Source organism: Tamandua tetradactyla, chromosome 6, assembly GCF_023851605.1.
Source record: "Tamandua tetradactyla isolate mTamTet1 chromosome 6, mTamTet1.pri, whole genome shotgun sequence".
Taxonomy (NCBI): domain Eukaryota; kingdom Metazoa; phylum Chordata; class Mammalia; order Pilosa; family Myrmecophagidae; genus Tamandua; species Tamandua tetradactyla.
This window is the reverse complement of record NC_135332.1, coordinates 150815642-150833206: the sequence shown is the minus strand read 5'-3', so window position 1 is coordinate 150833206 and position 17565 is coordinate 150815642. Positions and strand designations below refer to the sequence as shown.

Genomic DNA, 17565 nt, shown 5'->3' with positions numbered 1-17565 from the left:
AGGATAATTTCTTTTAATTTTCCAGCTAAGGATGCCAGAGGTTTTTTTTTTCTTTAATATATAGTCATTTTGAAGCATATTTACTTGCAAGATTCTAATGAACTATCTTGAAACACTTTCTTGAGTTCCTGTAAATGAATAGATTTGTATATAGTTTCATTCATTTTTTCCCAGTATTTCCTCTATCGTTTATCAAAATTATCTATTATAATGAATTTTAACAAGATATATGATGGAAATAAATATGGGCAAAATGAAGCAATAGGCTGGATGATTATACAATTTGAGGAGAATGTTGAAAAATAAGTGCCTCGAACATAACATGTATGAAATTATTAAGGGATTGGTTCAAGGTTAAGGTTGGTATCTAGAGGCAGGCCACAGGGCTCTGCAACTTACCTTATCCTTAACTCAACTGCAGCTCACTAACACACAAAATAGTATTAAAATAAAAGCAATCAGAGTATATTCTAATCACATCTGAAAAGTATGCTATTCTGTTTGGCATGCCAGTACATCTTTTAGGTTTTAAGAAGGACACTGTCAAACTATAGTGTATTAGGATAAGCATTACTGGAGAACAACTAATTTGAAAACAATGAAGAGAATAGATGAAGTGGCCAAAGTGGGAACATGAAAGATGACTTTGTTTATGGGGCGTCATGTGAAATAGGGATTTATTCAAATTTAGCTCTAGAAAAAATGAGTAGGGCTATTTACAGGAATTTAAGAAAATGCCCACTTCAGTTCAATATGAAAAAATGGTAAGATTATTCCAAAACAGGAGTAATCTGCCTTGTGGGTCATGAGCTCCCTGCCACTGGGAATGTTACAGCAGATGATGAATAAACCTCTGACAGAAATGTCAGAAATCCCATCAGGTTGAAGGTTAAAGTAAGTTAACAATTGTTCCCTCCAAATTAGAGATGCCATTGTTCTGATGACTCCAGGTTAATTCCATTTTCCAAAAGTAGAGAAGACTGATTTATGTGCGGTACTGACCTTCAAAACTTATTTTGAGAAACTCTCCCCACTTATCTGTCACAGCATTACCAGTGATGCTGGTGATTGTGGGCTAATTATTCCCTGAGCTCTAAATTCTGGAGAAAATGTTAAGAAACATGGCATACCCGCAGAGCCTGAACCTAGATCTGTGAGAAGGCTGCTTTGATTGTCTCCTTTCCTTATCAATCGATGCAAACATCTCCTGCTGGAAGTCCATTTTTACAATTGATAATGCTAGAGAAGCTATGGCATACACTTTCCATTTCAACTTTTTCTCCTGATCACCTACTGGGCAGTCGTGCAATAGAAGAAGCATCCTGTAGTGAGATTCCTGGGAAAAACTATGCTTTCCTGATTCAAGCATTGACACTTCCTCCTTCTTCAGGTTTTAATCATGAATACGGATCTTGGAGTTACTACAGCGAATGTGCAGCCGTGAGGAAATGTCCCTGGAGAACAGCAAAGGCATCAGTGCCGATAGCTGCCTTACAAACGCCCTCCACCTATTTGTTGGGACTTATGTGCTCAGATTTTTTTTTTTTGCCAGCAGCTGAAAGCATTCCTGACTGAGATATGATTCCCCACTCATAGGTATGAAATATTTCTAGCTATATGATTGCTTAAACATCTTGTACAACTAATTTGTAAGTAAGAGGTCTGAGAAGCATATTGTATATTTATGGAATTGTTATCGTAGTGATAAAAGAAATCTTTATTTAGAGATTATCAAATTAAAAAGTCTCACAAGTTCAGGGATTTCCTTCTGTAGAGTCCCTGATAAGTGGTCATTCATTCATTCATACTGAAATTCACAAAATATTTATTGAGTGCCTATAATATTTGAATACCTTCATGAGGATCTCAGTACCAATCAAAGAAACCTTTGAATATCTCTGATTGATAGAAAATTCTCTTTATGAACCAAAATGGTTTTTATTTTCTAAGTGACATATTTTTAAAACATTTTGGTTTCACTTAATGTGTAATCTCTGTTAGCCATCTGAATATTTAGAACTGTCTGAAATAGTTATTGCTACAATTTATTGGAAAATGACTTATATTAGAAACCACATGATCTTTGAGCAGTTTGCAGAATCCATTGGCACTGCCTCTTGCTAGCTGTGTGATTTTGGGCAGATTATTTGTGCTGGTTATTCTCTATGTGTTGCCCATCCCTGCCCCCACCCCCAACATCTCCATGCTCCACTTGTCAGAGTGTATCACTTAGGCTCCTTGCCCTCTGACGCTAGATGGTTTGGTCAGTGGGAAGCATCAGCAGGCGACAGACGATGGGAGGAGAGAGGAGGTAAGGATATTTGCTCTTACAGTTGGCTTCCTCCTTTCCCTATGCTTTGGGCAGTGGCTACATTCCTTTAGGTTAGCTTCTTTAGGGTGATCTTTCTTCCTTCAATGATGTTCCTTCTGTAACATCCATTTCTGCCTTTTGGGCCAATGTGTGGTATTGGCTTCCTGCTGTTGCACGATCCTTTTGATATTGTGTTTTTTTCTTCTATGGGGCTTAGCCATCCCTTATTGGTTTCCTTATTTCTTTTCTCACTTTTGGAAATCATCCCTTTTGAACATGCAGTCTTTCTAGCTGTGTTCTCAGCTGCTGCAGCATTAAATCTTTCTCAGCCTCAGTTTACTCACATGCATAACTAATAGCTATAGCAAAGCGTCCCTGTGAGGGATTAAATGAAATTACCTCTGTAGTACACTTAGCCCATAGTAAGTGTCACATGGTGGATACTGTGCAAACATAAGACTGCATGACAAAGCTGAAAACATAATTAGCATATATTGGGGGTGGACCAAAGGCAGTCTTTATATTTTCACATGTTGACAAGACCCTTTTTTCAATATAGAGACTAACACATAGGAGTAGAGAGAGCATGCAATTATATCAATGACTGCAAGCGTAACAAAAAGTATTGCTTCTCTTAAGGTCCTCGCTTTCCCTTGCCAGTCCAATCTATCTTTTTCTCTCTAGATGTCTGCTCATTCAAGGATGAGTAATAGATAATGCTTCACAAGCTAAAAGCAGTGCCACTTTTATTTTATGACCTATATAATTACCTGATAAAGGGCAATATCACTACCACTGATTATATTTTTATCTATATTTTTTACTTTTCTCCATAATTTGAAAGTCTGGATGAATTTTTATTTGCAGGGTACAAACTTTCACAGAAAGAAAATCTTTATGCACATTCTTCCCTATGTAGAGCCTACATCTCCCCCCTGAATTTGCACATACATCTGTCACTTTTTAAATTGCTTTGTAGTTAGTTGTTTGTATTTTGCTCTTCTCTGTGAGACTTTTTTACCTGCAGCACCTGTTAGAGTGCCTTGTATACAGTAGGCATTCGTTAAATGTTTGTTGAATGAAGGGCACAAATAATAAGGTAGCGAAGACTATTGCTTTTATTTAGACTCCACAGTCAGGTGCAGATGGCTTGGCAGATGGCTTGTAAGGTCATGCAATGCCTTCCTAGGGAGCCTGAAATTATTCACAGAAAGCCATTACGTCACTGCTGTGACCAGCTTGAGCACTCCTGTAAATCTGAGCAGACACATTAGTTAGCAATACGCTGATTAATAAGGGAGAGTTCAACATCCTGTCCCCTACTGTGAAACAAAAATATATGACAGTAAAAGGAAATTAATGGCCTGAGGACACCAGCAAAGGTCAATGAGAGCCATATCTTAAGTAAAAACATAATCAGGGTGAAGCTCAAAAAAAGTGGTATTAGCACTTTTTTTCTTCCTGAGATTTTTTGGGGTTAGATGTAGGACATACAAAATTAATGGACAGGCCAGAAAAAGTGACTATAAACGATTTAATGTTATACCAGCAAACACATCCAAGGTCTATTGAGAATTCCTTCATTGAGATCATTCTTTTATATTGATTGCTGTCATCATGCAAAAGATATGCAGTGACTTAAACAGTATAGGTACCTACTACTTCCTGATTTATCTATTGTGAGGCAAAGGGAATAGTATTTGGAGTCTTCACCCTTAAACATTTAATTTCTAATGCAAAAGAAAAATCAATATTAAATGTCTGAAGTGTACAAATCATGTGATCCTTCCTTTTGCTTGAGTTTCTGCCAGTGCTGTACCTAAAATTCTTTTCTCCCGCTTATCAGTCTAAATCCTGAATATGAAGCCCTCCAAGTTTACACTAAGACCAGGATAATTTCCCTTCCCATATACCTCCCCTGTTAAAATACCTTTGCAGAGGAGGCTTTGTCAGAAGCATTTCTAAATAGCATTGTGTACAAATTCACAGATAGCTAGTTAAAACTTATATGGAGTTCCTCTAGTCATCCGTTTTTTCCCCTGATGGTCATAATAGTATTGGAGGTGCCTCAAAATTACCTGGTTCCACTTATATTCTTCTCTGTTATCCCAATGAAGCAGATACTTTGATTTCAGTATGAAGCAAAGGACTAAATTATTTACCCAACTTCTGGAAATATTGCTAGCAGGCAGCCCTCAATCCTTGCAGAGATGGCCTCAGCTGAAGACAGCCACCTGACCACGTTGGCTTTCTGCAGTGACCCATTCTCCTTCCCCCAGGTTGGGGTAGCTCTGAGGTATTATTCTATCTTCAGGATTCTCCACAGGGTTGGCTGAAGCTTTGGTTGAGATGGTAGTACTGCATGTCTCTCTCGGTCCAATTCTGCTTCCTTCTCTCACCTTCTCTTTCAGAGATCTAGAGCCAATGAATACTCCCTAATAAAGCCCTTGCATGCTAAGCTTTGTCTCAGAATAGGCTTCACAGGGAACTCAATCTGTAAGATTTAGTGGCAAGAGTAGTACAAGAAAACACACTAGGATGGGACTTTGGATCACATGCTGGCTGGCATGGCAGGCAAAGAGGACCCCCATCACTGGTTGTAGGTGGAGCACAATGAGCCCCTGGAACAAGGTATAAGTGCAATTGGTAAGACTTTCACTTGTGGAGAACCAGGATGGCACACACATAGAAAGTAATGCACTAGCTGTTGTGATGTATCAGGCATCTGAGAAATATGGAGAAAATAGTAATTATAAGGAGGGTGGAGTTGGGTGGCTTTTGCTAAGCTTGATTTATGCTTTAAAAAAATACAACAAAAAGCTGAGAGTGATTAATCTTCATTTAAAAGCTAAGTGTGAAACCAGGGTCTTCATTGGTAGGAACAAATAAACTCTCACCTCCTCTCACAAAAAAGAGTAGAAAAACAAAGGACCAGGCACAGAACTTTAACTGAAATCCAAAAAAATTCAAAATCCTCTTAATACAGGGCTACTATTGAAAGATTAGAGCTCATGGGTTGATGCCCTAAAATTCTTGAATCCTCAGATCCTCTTGAGTCCTCTGAGCCTTCAGAAAAGGCCTACTTCTTTTAGTCTAGGTGCACCCCAACTCCTTCCCACCCCGAATTGATGCACTCACCTCCCCCCTCCACTTGAAAATGATGCACAGTCCTCTTTCTCTAAAGATGATGTATGACTTCAACTCTCTCTCCACTCCTCCAGGATCAGCCCTCAACTGCTGGTAAGAACAATCTGCTACTCATGGTCCAAATATGAGGTAGAAATGCTAGAATTGCCAGAATTGTTAGAATTCTCTCTACTAGGTCAATAATAGAGTTTAGTTATGACATAAACACTAGGGACGTAGTGAGGAAGAGATATTTCTGATAAGGAAGGATAAAGTCTGGATGTCCAAATTACTGCAGGACTAGTTGGCATGCACCCTCAGGAGCTGAAAGAGTGCTCATGGCACTGGATTTTGCATGTCCCTAAGTTGGGCAGAGCATAAAAGTTGGATAAGGGAGAATTTGTTTGGGATCACTCTTCTGAGATACAAGGGGTAATACCCTGGCTAAAACTCAGGAAGATGGTGAGAACAAGCTGCCACTCATGGTCCAAACATGAGGTAGAAATGCTAGAATTGCCATAATATATAGTGTAAAAGGAGATTAACAGGCTGAGAGATAAGGGCATGCTGGAGTGACTATCCTATGAACATGTTATTCAAGGCCAGAAATCCTACCAGCAGACTATGTTCTATAGAAGAGCCCAGAGAATACATCATACACCAAAGCAATAAAGAATATACTGATAGAGGGTGTCCTCAACATGGTGACATAAACAGCTACTAAAAACCTTGTCCCAGAGAGTCAATGGAAAAAAGAGACTATTCCTACTTGTTCAGAACCCTGAAGAAAGTTATAGACTGGGAAAGGATCCTACAAAAACTGAATCAAGAAAGAGAAAAATATTAGGTAGGAAACTTCCTTTCCCTTACCCACACTTGGTCCTACCAACCTCTGGAATTTCTCAGAGGCAGCAGCCAGGATCGCTCCCTGCTCCCACCAGGGACAGACTGTAAAGTATCTCACAGCAGTGAGACAGATCCCCAAGACAGATCCCCATCTATGCCCAGACATAGAGACGCAAGCTTATAAGGACCCACGGTAGGACTTAAGCTGTGGGGAAGGGCAGAATATAAAAGGGCAGGAAGGAGGAAATTTTTCTTTTTATTGTGAAGAATAACATATATACAAAAAAAAGGAATCAATTTTGAAGCACATAGCAACAATTAGTTGTAGAACAGATTTCAGAGTTTTGTATGGATTATAATTCAACAATTTTGGGTTTTTACTTCTACCTGCTCTAAGATACTGGAGACTAAAAGAAATATCAATATAAAGATTCAGCAATCATACTCATTTGTTTAACCCTACTTTCTCTGTGTAACTCCACCATCACCTTTGATCTTTCTCCCACTCTTTAGGGGTATTTGGATTATACCCATTCTAGCTTTTACATGTTGGAAGGGGCTGTTGATAGTATGGGATAGGGAAAGGACCTCACTGATGTACTAGAGAGGCTGCCTATGCATTTCAGAACTTATCTGGTCCAGGGACCCACCTGGAGGTTGTAGGTTTCTGGAAAGTTATCCTAGTTCATGAAATGTTTGTCAAATCTTATATAATGCCCTAGATGTTCTTTAGGATTGGCTGGAATGGTTTTGGTTGGGTTCGGCAAGCTATGATAGGTAGCAGTGTGTAACTGAACTGCATAAGAGTGACTTCCAGAGTAGCCTCTTGACTCTAGTTGAACTCTCTCAGCCACTGATACCTTATTTGTTACACTTCTTTTCCCTGTAAGGATGAATTTTAAAATGGAGGACTAGGGAAGGGACCACAAAATCTTCTCTAAGAGTAACAAGTAGCCAGGCTGAGACTACCCAAATCAATAGTTTGGGGACCCTGGGGACAGGGGAGGACATTTTAAGGCCCAGGTCAGTGAAGGATGAAAAGTCAGAGAAAACATGTAGAGAGACTGTATTTCCAGTTCTGGGTCTGAGAGCCCATCCCCCACCTTTGAGGGAAACAGCAGCTGGAAGTCTGATCCATACCTGGGGAATGGCTGCAGCATGGGGCAGCTGAAGGAATCCTTCACTGCAAGTAAAGTGGGGACACAGTCCTACATTGAGCCAGACGTTGTTCAGCTAAGTGAGGGCAAAGGAACCCCATTGTTTAAGCCCAACCTGGTCAGATACTGCCTGGGCTCCACAAGGTAAACTGCTGATGAGGATAAATAGATCACCAAACAGTGCCATCTTCTGGGCAAGCCGAAAAATGAATGGGGAGCTGCAGGGCTTTTCAGAACCTCTCCAGATCTCATCCCAGGACAATCAGAGCTGGTTTACACCCCCCACACAAATACCTGGCCCTGTTGTGGTTGAGAAACACAGATGTCCTAACTGTCTTGGCAATGCCCTAATACAAGCCTAGGTCTTGCTTTACAGCAAAAAGCAGATCACTCCTGATCTGGCTGTTGGCTGAGGAAATGAAAACTCTCCTTCCCACAGCCTGAGGCCTTATCATGCAGGAGCCTGGGAATTGACAGAACCATGGTGTCCACAGCAAGAGTCTCACTCATAGTGTATAGTGCCCACCCCCTAACCCCAGAGTCAGCGGCTTCCAGCGCAGGTGGAGAATGGCTGCCTTTGCTGGAGTGTTGCTGAGCACACTGCTGCAGCTGGGAAGAGACAGAGTTGTGGGGATGAGGTGACCAAGAGTACCATCTGCTGAGAAGACAGGAAAAGTGCACTCTGGCAAACTGTTTTCTGACCTTCAAGGCAAACTCAAGCAATTATAAAATCTTAGGTGAGTGAGGGGAATCAACTTTCAAAAAATCTGATAAGATTTTTTATAATAAAATGCCTAGCAACCAGCAGAAAATCACAAAGTACATGAAGATGCAAGAAGATATGGTCAGGCCAAATGACCAAATTAAAAAGTTGGAGGAGGCACAGAATTTGGAAAAACTAATCAATGATGTATATACAAATCACCTAAATAACATCAATGGGTTGGTTAAAAACATAAAGAATATCAAGAAGACACTAGAAGAGCATAAAGAAGAATTTTAAAGAATAAATAGAAAAATATTATCTCTAAGAAAATATTTTCTTAGAGAAATGACACTATAAATCAAATTAAAAATATGCTAGAGACACATAACAGAAGATTTGAAGACAGAATAAAGGTTAAGTGACTGAGATGACAAGATAATTGAATTCTTATGTGAATGCACATAAGAACAAATGGCGAAAATTTGAGTTGGATCTCAGGGAAATGATGGACAACAGAAAACGCACAACTATAAGAATCATTGGTGTTCCTGAAAGAGAGAGAAAAGGGCTAAAAACAGTATTTGAGGAGATAAATGGGGAAAACTTCCCAACCCTTATAAAAGTCATAAACATGCAAATCAAAGAAGCCAAACAAATTCAAAATAAAATAAATCCATATAGACCCACTCCCAGACACATACTAATTAGACTGTCAAATGCTGAAGAGAGGGAGAATGTTATGAAAACGGCAAGAGCAAAGCAATCTACTACATACAAGGGAAGCCACATAAAACTAAGTCTGACTACTCAGTGGCCACCTTGGAGGCAAGAAGGCAGTGATATGATATATACAAGATTCTGAAAGAGAAAAACTGTCAACCAAGAATTCTTTATTCAGCAAAGTTCTCCTTCAAAAGTGAGGGAGAGAGGACTTCTGGGGAGATAGCGGAATAGGATAGGCAGAGTTCACCTCGGTTCTAAGAAACAACTAGAGAAGTTAAAGAAAAATGAGCAGGACAGCAGTTCCAGGGTGTGAGTGACCTGAGAGGGTCTTCTACACTATACAGGGAGGTCCTAGATGAAAAAGGTGAGGAACAGAGACATGAGAAATGGGGTGAATGTGCTTATCAGGACTCCCCCAGGGACAAGAGGCTGTGCCCAGCAAAGTATCTGCACCCACACTTAGTTTGGGATATCAGCCCCCTCAGCTCAGTTGCCTGGAGCTCCCTTGGGGAACCCAGAAGCCAGTGAACTTGCTTTCTCTGCTCATAGAGACTAACCAGCATGTGCACAGAGCCTACAACTCCCCTTTCCATATGGAGGCCTGAGCCCTCAGGAGTGCATAAGCAAGGAGGCCAGGACGAGGAAACAAACCACACTGTGTCTCTAGCTCCCACACACCCATACCCTGCTCCCCATGCCTCATGCCCCTGTGTACCTGTACACCTCATGCCCTGCCTTGTGCACCCCCTGCATATCATGCTGCCACGTGCCCCTGCACCCCACACACCCACCCTCTTGCACACTGTGCACCCATGTTCCTCATGCTTACCCTTGCACCCAACCCTTTCTCAGCCACCCTGTGCCCTGTGTACTTGCACCGCTGCACAGCTATGACCCACACCCCATCCACTTGTACATCTACACACCCACAAACCTCATATCCCATCCCATACCATGAACCCCAGTGTTCCACGTGCCCACACCGCAGCTTGTACCCCTGCATTGCGCCCTGCCTCTGTGCCCCATTGCCACGCCCTACCCTGTGCCATGCTGCCACATCACTGAGCTGCCCCTGGTCCCCTGCCGTGCCCCATCCCATGCTACCATCCACACCTGTACCACCACAACATGTCCATGTCATTGCATTCACATCCATGCCCCCATGCCCTGCATACCATGACACACTCTGCATCCCCACTCTGACACTCACTGCACCCACTCCATGCTGTGCCCCATACCCTGCCCTGTGCCCTAGATCCCAGCCAGGTCTAGCTGGCAGGCATATCCAACAAAGTTGTGGATGGGGCAGCTGACATATCCAGTCATTCTTGGTGGGAGTCTGGTGACAACCAACACCATAGGGCCCCCTAAACAGAATTTCTGCTGAATTGCACATTGTCCACACTCCAGCCCTGAGGTTGGTGGTTTTCAGGGTGCACTGGGATTCAGACTTGGCTGGAATTGCACAAGGTCTCCACCCAGCTCAACTGACTGCCACAGTCAGGGAGAGGCAGGCCTTAGGGGAAGAGGAAGCCCAAGAGTGCCATCTTTGGGTAGAAATGGAAAGTACAGTCTGGCAAGTTGCCTATCTGCCTCGCTTCAAACATATCCTTAAGTAGAGTTGCATCCCCTGCATGAGGTCTGGGCATTGGTTTGATGTGAAATTGCTGGTGCAAGTACGAAAGGAGATCCTCAACACAAATCCAAGATAATACTAAGCCTTAGACAACTGAGAGAAATCAGCTTCCAGAATATATAAGATAATCAAATGCCTTGAAACCAGTAGAAAATCACAAAACATATCAAGATGTAGGTAGATACAGCCCAGCCAAACAACCAAATTAAAACACTAGAGGAGACACAGACTCTGAAACAACTAATAAAAGATGTTAATACAACTCTCTTAAATAAATTCAGTGGGTTGGCAAATACCCTAAAGAATATCAAAAATGCGCTGGAAGGCCATAAAGAAGAATTTGAAAGAATAAGTAGAAAAATAGCAGTTATCACAGAGATGATAGATACTGTAGACCAAAGTAAAAATATACTGGAGTCACACAACAGATTTGAAAAAGCAGTAAAAAAGAATAAGCAAACTACAGGACAGGACAGTTGAATTCAAATGCATAAAAGAACAAATGCCATAAAAGATGGAAAATTTTGAATTGATGAATTCAAATGATGAACAACATGAAGCACACAATGTAAGAATCATCAGATTCCACGAAGGAGAATAGAAGAGTAAAGGGCTAGGAAGAATAGTTGAGTAGATAATGGGAAAAAACTTCCCAACCCTTTTAAAAAGACATAAGCATGCAAATCAGTGAAGACCAAGCAACCCCAAACAGAATAAATCCAAATAGTCATGCTTCAAAACATATACTAATCAGTCTGTCAAATGTTGAAGAGAAGCAGAAAGTCCTGAAAGTGGCAAGAGAAAAGCCATTCACCATATACAAGGGAAACCACAAAATAAAATAATTAGATAATTTTTATTTGTTTCATATATGTACGTATATAATATGAGACAAAAAACAAAGAATTAGGTGATAGATTCAAGAAATGTCTTTACAGTAATAACTTTGAATGTAAACAGACTAAACTCACCAATTGAAAGATACAGATTGGCAGAATGGATTAAGAAATTTGATCCAGCTATATGCTGTTTACAAGAGACTCAACTTAGCCCTAAGTATACAAATAGATTGAAAGTGAAAGGATAGAAAAAGATGTTCCATGCAAGCTGTAACCAAAAGAAAGCAGGAGTAGGTATACTAATATCAGATAAAATAGACTTTAAATGCAAAGATGTCATAAGAGACTAAGAAGGATAGTACATATTAGTAGAAGAGACAATTGACCAATAAGAAATAACAATCATAAATGATTATGCACCCAGTCATGGAGCTCTACAGTACACTAGGCAAACATTGACAAAACTGAAGGGAGTAACACACGTTTCTACAATAATAGTGAGAAACTTCAATATACCACTCTCTTCTATGAATACAACAACCAGACAGGGGGTCAGCAAGGAAATAGAAATCATTAAACAATGTGATAAGCGAATTAGACCTCACAGCCATATATGGATCATTACACTCCAAAACACCAAGATACACATTCTTCCCTAGTGCTCATGGAATGCTGTCCAGGATAAATCATATGCTGGGACACAAAACAGTTCTTAATAAATTTTAGAAGATTAAAATTATTCAAAGCACTTTCTCTGACTACAATGAAATGAAGCTGGAAATTGAAGAAATAGAACACCAAAGAAATAGAACTTTCACAAATATATGGAGGTTAAATAACACACTCTTAAACATATCATTGGGTCAAAGAAGAAATTGCAAGGGAAATTGGTAATATCTGGAGACGAATGAAAACAAGAACACAACATATCAAAGCTTATGGGATGCAGCAAAGGCAGTGCTGAGAGGGAAATTTATTGCCCTAAATGCCTATATTATAAAAGAAGAAAGCAAAAGTCAAGGATTTAATGCCTCATCTGGAGGAACTAGAGAAAGAACAGCAAACTAAGCCTAATAAAGCAAGTAGTAGAAGAGAAATAAGAAAGATTAAAGCAGAAATAAGTGAATTAAAGGAAAAAACCCAATAGAACCAATAAAACCAAAAGTTGGTTCTTTGAGGGCGGGCCACGGTGGCTCAGCAGGCAAGAATGCTTGCCTGCCATGCCAGAGGACCTGGGTTCAATTCCTGGTGCCTGCCCATGTAAAAAAAAAAAAGAGTTGGTTCTTTGAGAAAATCACTAAAATAAATGGAACTTTAGCCAGGCTGATGAAGAATAAAGAGAAAGGATGCAAATATATAAAATCAGAAATGAGAAAGGGATCATTACCATAGACCCTGAAGAAATAAAAAAAAAACATCATAAGAGGATACTTATATAAATAAGACAGCTTAGGTAAAATGAACAAATTCCTAGACACACATGAAAAAACCTTCACTGACTTGAGAAAAAATAGACCTCACCAAACCAATCACAAAGAGATTCAATCAGTCATCATAAACCTTCCTACAAAGAAAAACCCAGAGCCAGATGTCTTCACAGGGGAATCTTACCAAGCATTCCGAAAAGAACTAACACATTCCTGCTCAAACTCTTCAAAAAAATTGAAGAAAAAGAACACTACATAACTCATCTTATGAAACTAACATTACTCTAAATCTTAAACTGGTTAAAGATACTTTAAGAAAGGAAAGTTATAGACTAATCTCCCTAATAAATATAGATGCCGAAATTCTTAACAAAATACTTGCAAATCAAATCCAATGGCACGTTGAAAGAATTACATACCATGACCAACTCGGGCATGCATTGGTAGTTCCAGGCATTCAATGGTGGTTCAATACGAGAAAATCAATCAATGTAATAAAGTACATTAACAAACTTAAAGGAAAAAGTCCCACGATCATCTTAATTGATGCTGAAAATGCATTAGACAAAATTCAGTATCCCTTTCTGATAAGAAAAAAAAACACTTCAAAAGGTAGGAATCAAAGGAAACTTCCTAAATATGATAAAGAACATATATGAAAAACCCACAGCCAGCATCATATTCAACAGTGTGAGGCTGAAAGCCTTCCCCTAGGTCAGGACGAGACAAGGATGCCCTCTGTCACCACTATTATTCAATGTTGTGCTAGACATTCTAGCTTGAGCAGTTAAACAAGAAAAAGAAATAAAAGGTGTCCACATTGGAAAGGAAGAAGTAAAACTCTTGTTATTTGCAGATGGCGTGAGCCTATATTTGGAAAATCCCAAGAAATCTATGACAAAGTTACTTGAGTTAATAAATAAATTCAGCAAAGTTGTGGGATAAAACATTTATGTGCAGAAATCAGTAATGCTTCTATATGTTAGTAATGACTTAACCAAGGAGGCAATTAAGAAAAAATTCCATTCACAATAGCAACTAAAAGAATCAAGTATCTAGGAATAACTTTCACCAAGGATGTAAAAGACCTATACACAGAAAACTACAAAACATTGCTAAATGTTACTGATGTCAGTTCTACCCAAATTGATCTACAGATTCAATGCAATACCAATCAACATTCTGACAACCTACTTTGCAGACTTGGAAAAGCTAGTTATCAAATTTATTTGTAAGGGAAAGGGGCCACAAACAGCCAAAAACATCCTTAAACAAAGGAGAATGAAGTGCGAGGACTTACACTTCCTGACTTTATAGCTTATTATAAAACCACGGTTGTCAGAACAGCATGGCATTGGCAAAAGATAGACATACTGATCAATAGAATTAAATTGAGAGTCCAGAAATAGACCCCTAGATCTATGATCAGTTGATTTTTTTTAAGACAAGAATTTTATTTAAACCACAAGACAGTTTGACTTGAAGGGAAAACTATCTAGGATTCATTTCCTTTAGAGTAATTTATCCCTACTTAAAGACAGATTGCCCTACTTAAAAACAGCTACACACAAAAAAGTTATAAAATTGTCCTTGGTTTTGCAATGATAAATGAAAAACATTGAAATTCTCCAATTGAACAAGGTATGCAAGGATTTTTTTTATGTTACTGGTTTTTGTTAAACAGTTAAAGCAAAATAACTTACTGAAATACAAAGATAAAAATTGAATGAGCATGCCACTAATGGAGAAAGAGGGTATTTTCACAGAACCAGTATTTTTCCCCATCCCAACTCCATTTGATGTCAATTAAAACATACCATTGGCCATTTAGTAAAAGAAAAAAAAAGCAATATGCTTATGCACATATCCCAGTTACTTTATGTATAATAAAGGAACAGAGAAGAGTAAAATGAAAGAATAGAGAAAACTGTACTGTAGTAGTCAGGATGTAGTGGAACCAAATTGTGGTTTTTCTAATTGAGAATGTATTCTTCGTTTGTAGGAACAGAGTTCTGGAGTGAAGTAGCAGGCTGTCTTTTTAATAGACACCCTGTCTGCTGCTGGAACACCTCAATTGTATCTTCAGCCCCCAGTTCCACCTGTGCAGGTGTGTCTGTTTCATTGCATGGCTTCCTGTCAAATCAGAATCTGATCCTGCCTCATTGACAAACACTGTCATTCACAATAGGCTTTCATTAGTTTACTAAACTGTGTATGCCTCTTAATCTTAAATTGCACCACAAAACCATCCTGCCCCACCACCTTCGAATTAATATGATCGTTGTTCTCAGTCTTGCCTCCTTCCTTGGGCTTTTCATTGGCCATGGTGAGAGCCAGAATCTCCTCAGCTGCCATGTCACAAAAGAGGTACCAGGTCCACACCTATGAGCACACAGCAGCACCAAGAGTGGCAGAAGAGAGAGACACAATCAGTTGATTTTTGACGAGTCCCTCCAATCCACTGAACTGGGACAGAATATTCTGTCAATATTATTGACAGAATAGTCAATAGATGGGGCTGGAAGAAATGAATATTCATATCCAAAGGAATGAAAGAGGACCCCTACCTCACACCCTATATAAAAATTAATTCAAAGTGAGCCAAAGACCTAAATATAAGAATCAGTATCATAAAACTCCTAGAAGAAAATATAGGGAAACATCTTCAAGACCTAGTGATAGGAGGTAGCTTCTTAGACCTTACACCCAGCACACAAGTAACAAAAGACAAATGGGAACTCCTCAAGATTGAGTACTTCTGTGCTTCCAAGTACTTTGTCAAAAAGGTGAAGAGGCAGTCAACTTAATGGGAGAAAATGTTCAGAAACCATGTGTTCTAGTTTGCCAAAGTGGCCAGACTGCAACACACCAGAGATGGATTGGCTTTTAGTAAAAGGGGATGTATTTAGTTAAAAACGTATAGCTCTTCAGAGGAAAGGCAACTAACTTTCATCTGAGGTTCTCTCTTCTTACACAGGAAGACACAGGGTGATCTCTGCAGGTCTTCTCTCCAGGCTTCTAGGTTCCAACAGCTCTTCGCGGGGTGCTTTCTTTCTGCATCTCCAAAGGCCAGGGCTGAGCTGCAAGTGCTAAGATGAGGTATGCTGAGCTGCTTGGACTGTGCTGCATTGCGCGCTCTCATTTAAGCATCCAGCCAATTAAATCAAATGTCATTCATTGCAGCCTACACTCCCCCTAGCTGACCACAGATGTAATCAGCAACAGATGAGCTTCACATCCCATTGGCGTATGTCCATGGCAACAAAACTAGGCACCTTCACCTGGCCAAGTTGACGCCTGAACCTAACCACCACACCATGTATCTGATAAGAGTTTGATATACAGTATATATAAAGAAATCCTGTAACTCAACAGCAAAAGGACATTCTTTTACATTGGATTTACTATAATTATATAATTATAATAATCAATTATAAAATGGGCAAAAGATATCAATAGACATTTTTCCAAAGAGGAAACAGAAATGGCCAAAAAACACATGAAAAGATAATCATCTTCAGTAGCTATTAGGGAAATGTAAATCAAAACCACAATAAGATATCATCTTACACTTATAAGAATGACCACTATTAAACAATCAGAAAACTAGAAATGTTGGAGAGGATGTGGAGAAAATAGAACACTTATTTAATGCTGGTGGGAAGGTAAAATGGTACAGCCATTGTGGAAAATAGTTGGTGATTTCTCAGAAAGCTATTGAGTTGCCTTACAACCCAGTAGTTCTGCTACTCAGTATATACCCAGAATAGCTGAAAGCGGTGACACAAACAGACATTTGCACACTGATGTTCATAGCAGCATTATTCACAGTTGCCAAAAGATGGAAACAATCAAAGTGTCCATCAACAGATCAATGGATAAACAAAATGTGGTTATATACATATGGTGGGATATTCTGCAGCAGTAAAAAGGAATAAGGTCCTGAAGTATGCAACAACATGGATGAATCTTGAAGACATAATGATGAGTGGAATAACTGAGACATAAAAGGATAGATACTGTATGGTTTCATTAATATGAACTACCTAGAAAATTTAAACTCAGAGTCTTAAAATTTATAATATGGGGACCTAGAGATAGATAGACATTAGAGAAGGGGGAGTAGTTACCTATATGTACATATTTGTTAAGAAGATTGATCTTAAATGTTTGAGAATGGATAGCAGTGATGGTATTCATTACTGGGATTATAAGTAATTAGTGCCCATTGAAGGTGAATATGATTGAAAGGGTTTATCTAAAATCATGTATCTCATTGATTAACACTACAAATTTAAATAAGTTCTTGCATAAACTACTTCAAATGTATGACACTTGTACAAAGAGTTAATAATAGAGGTGTATATGGGAAAAATTACCTATTGCATACTATGGACTATATTTAATAGGAATGTCTTCCTGGTAACATACTGATTCTAGGGGTAAATTGGCAGGGATAAGGGATATGGAGTATTTTTGAGGTGGCTGTATCTATCTGTTATTTTTCTCCCTGAATGGAGCCTAGAATAGGGAATGAAATCTGGTAATTCAGTATAGTTCAATGTAATACTATGATGGATTCCAGAGTATTTTGGGCAGATAATAAAGAAGTACTTGTAAAGTCCCTTGAGGAACTAGAGAAAAAATTATGAAAATATTAACTCCTCACCTGAGGAATTCCTGATATTCTCTCAAGCATTGGGGACTCCTAAATTAATAAGTCAAACCCTCACTCTTGAGACTGGCCCTTATGAAACTTATTTCTTTCATGGTGAAACTAAGCCTACTTATAAA

General features: G+C 39.3%; 1 pseudogene; it reads right to left on the bottom strand.

The window, feature by feature from the left end:
- Positions 1 to 14744: 14744 nt before the first annotated feature.
- LOC143686861 (small ubiquitin-related modifier 2 pseudogene) lies at positions 14745 to 15096 on the bottom strand (annotated as a pseudogene).
- Between the last annotated feature and the right edge of the window lie 2469 nt (positions 15097 to 17565).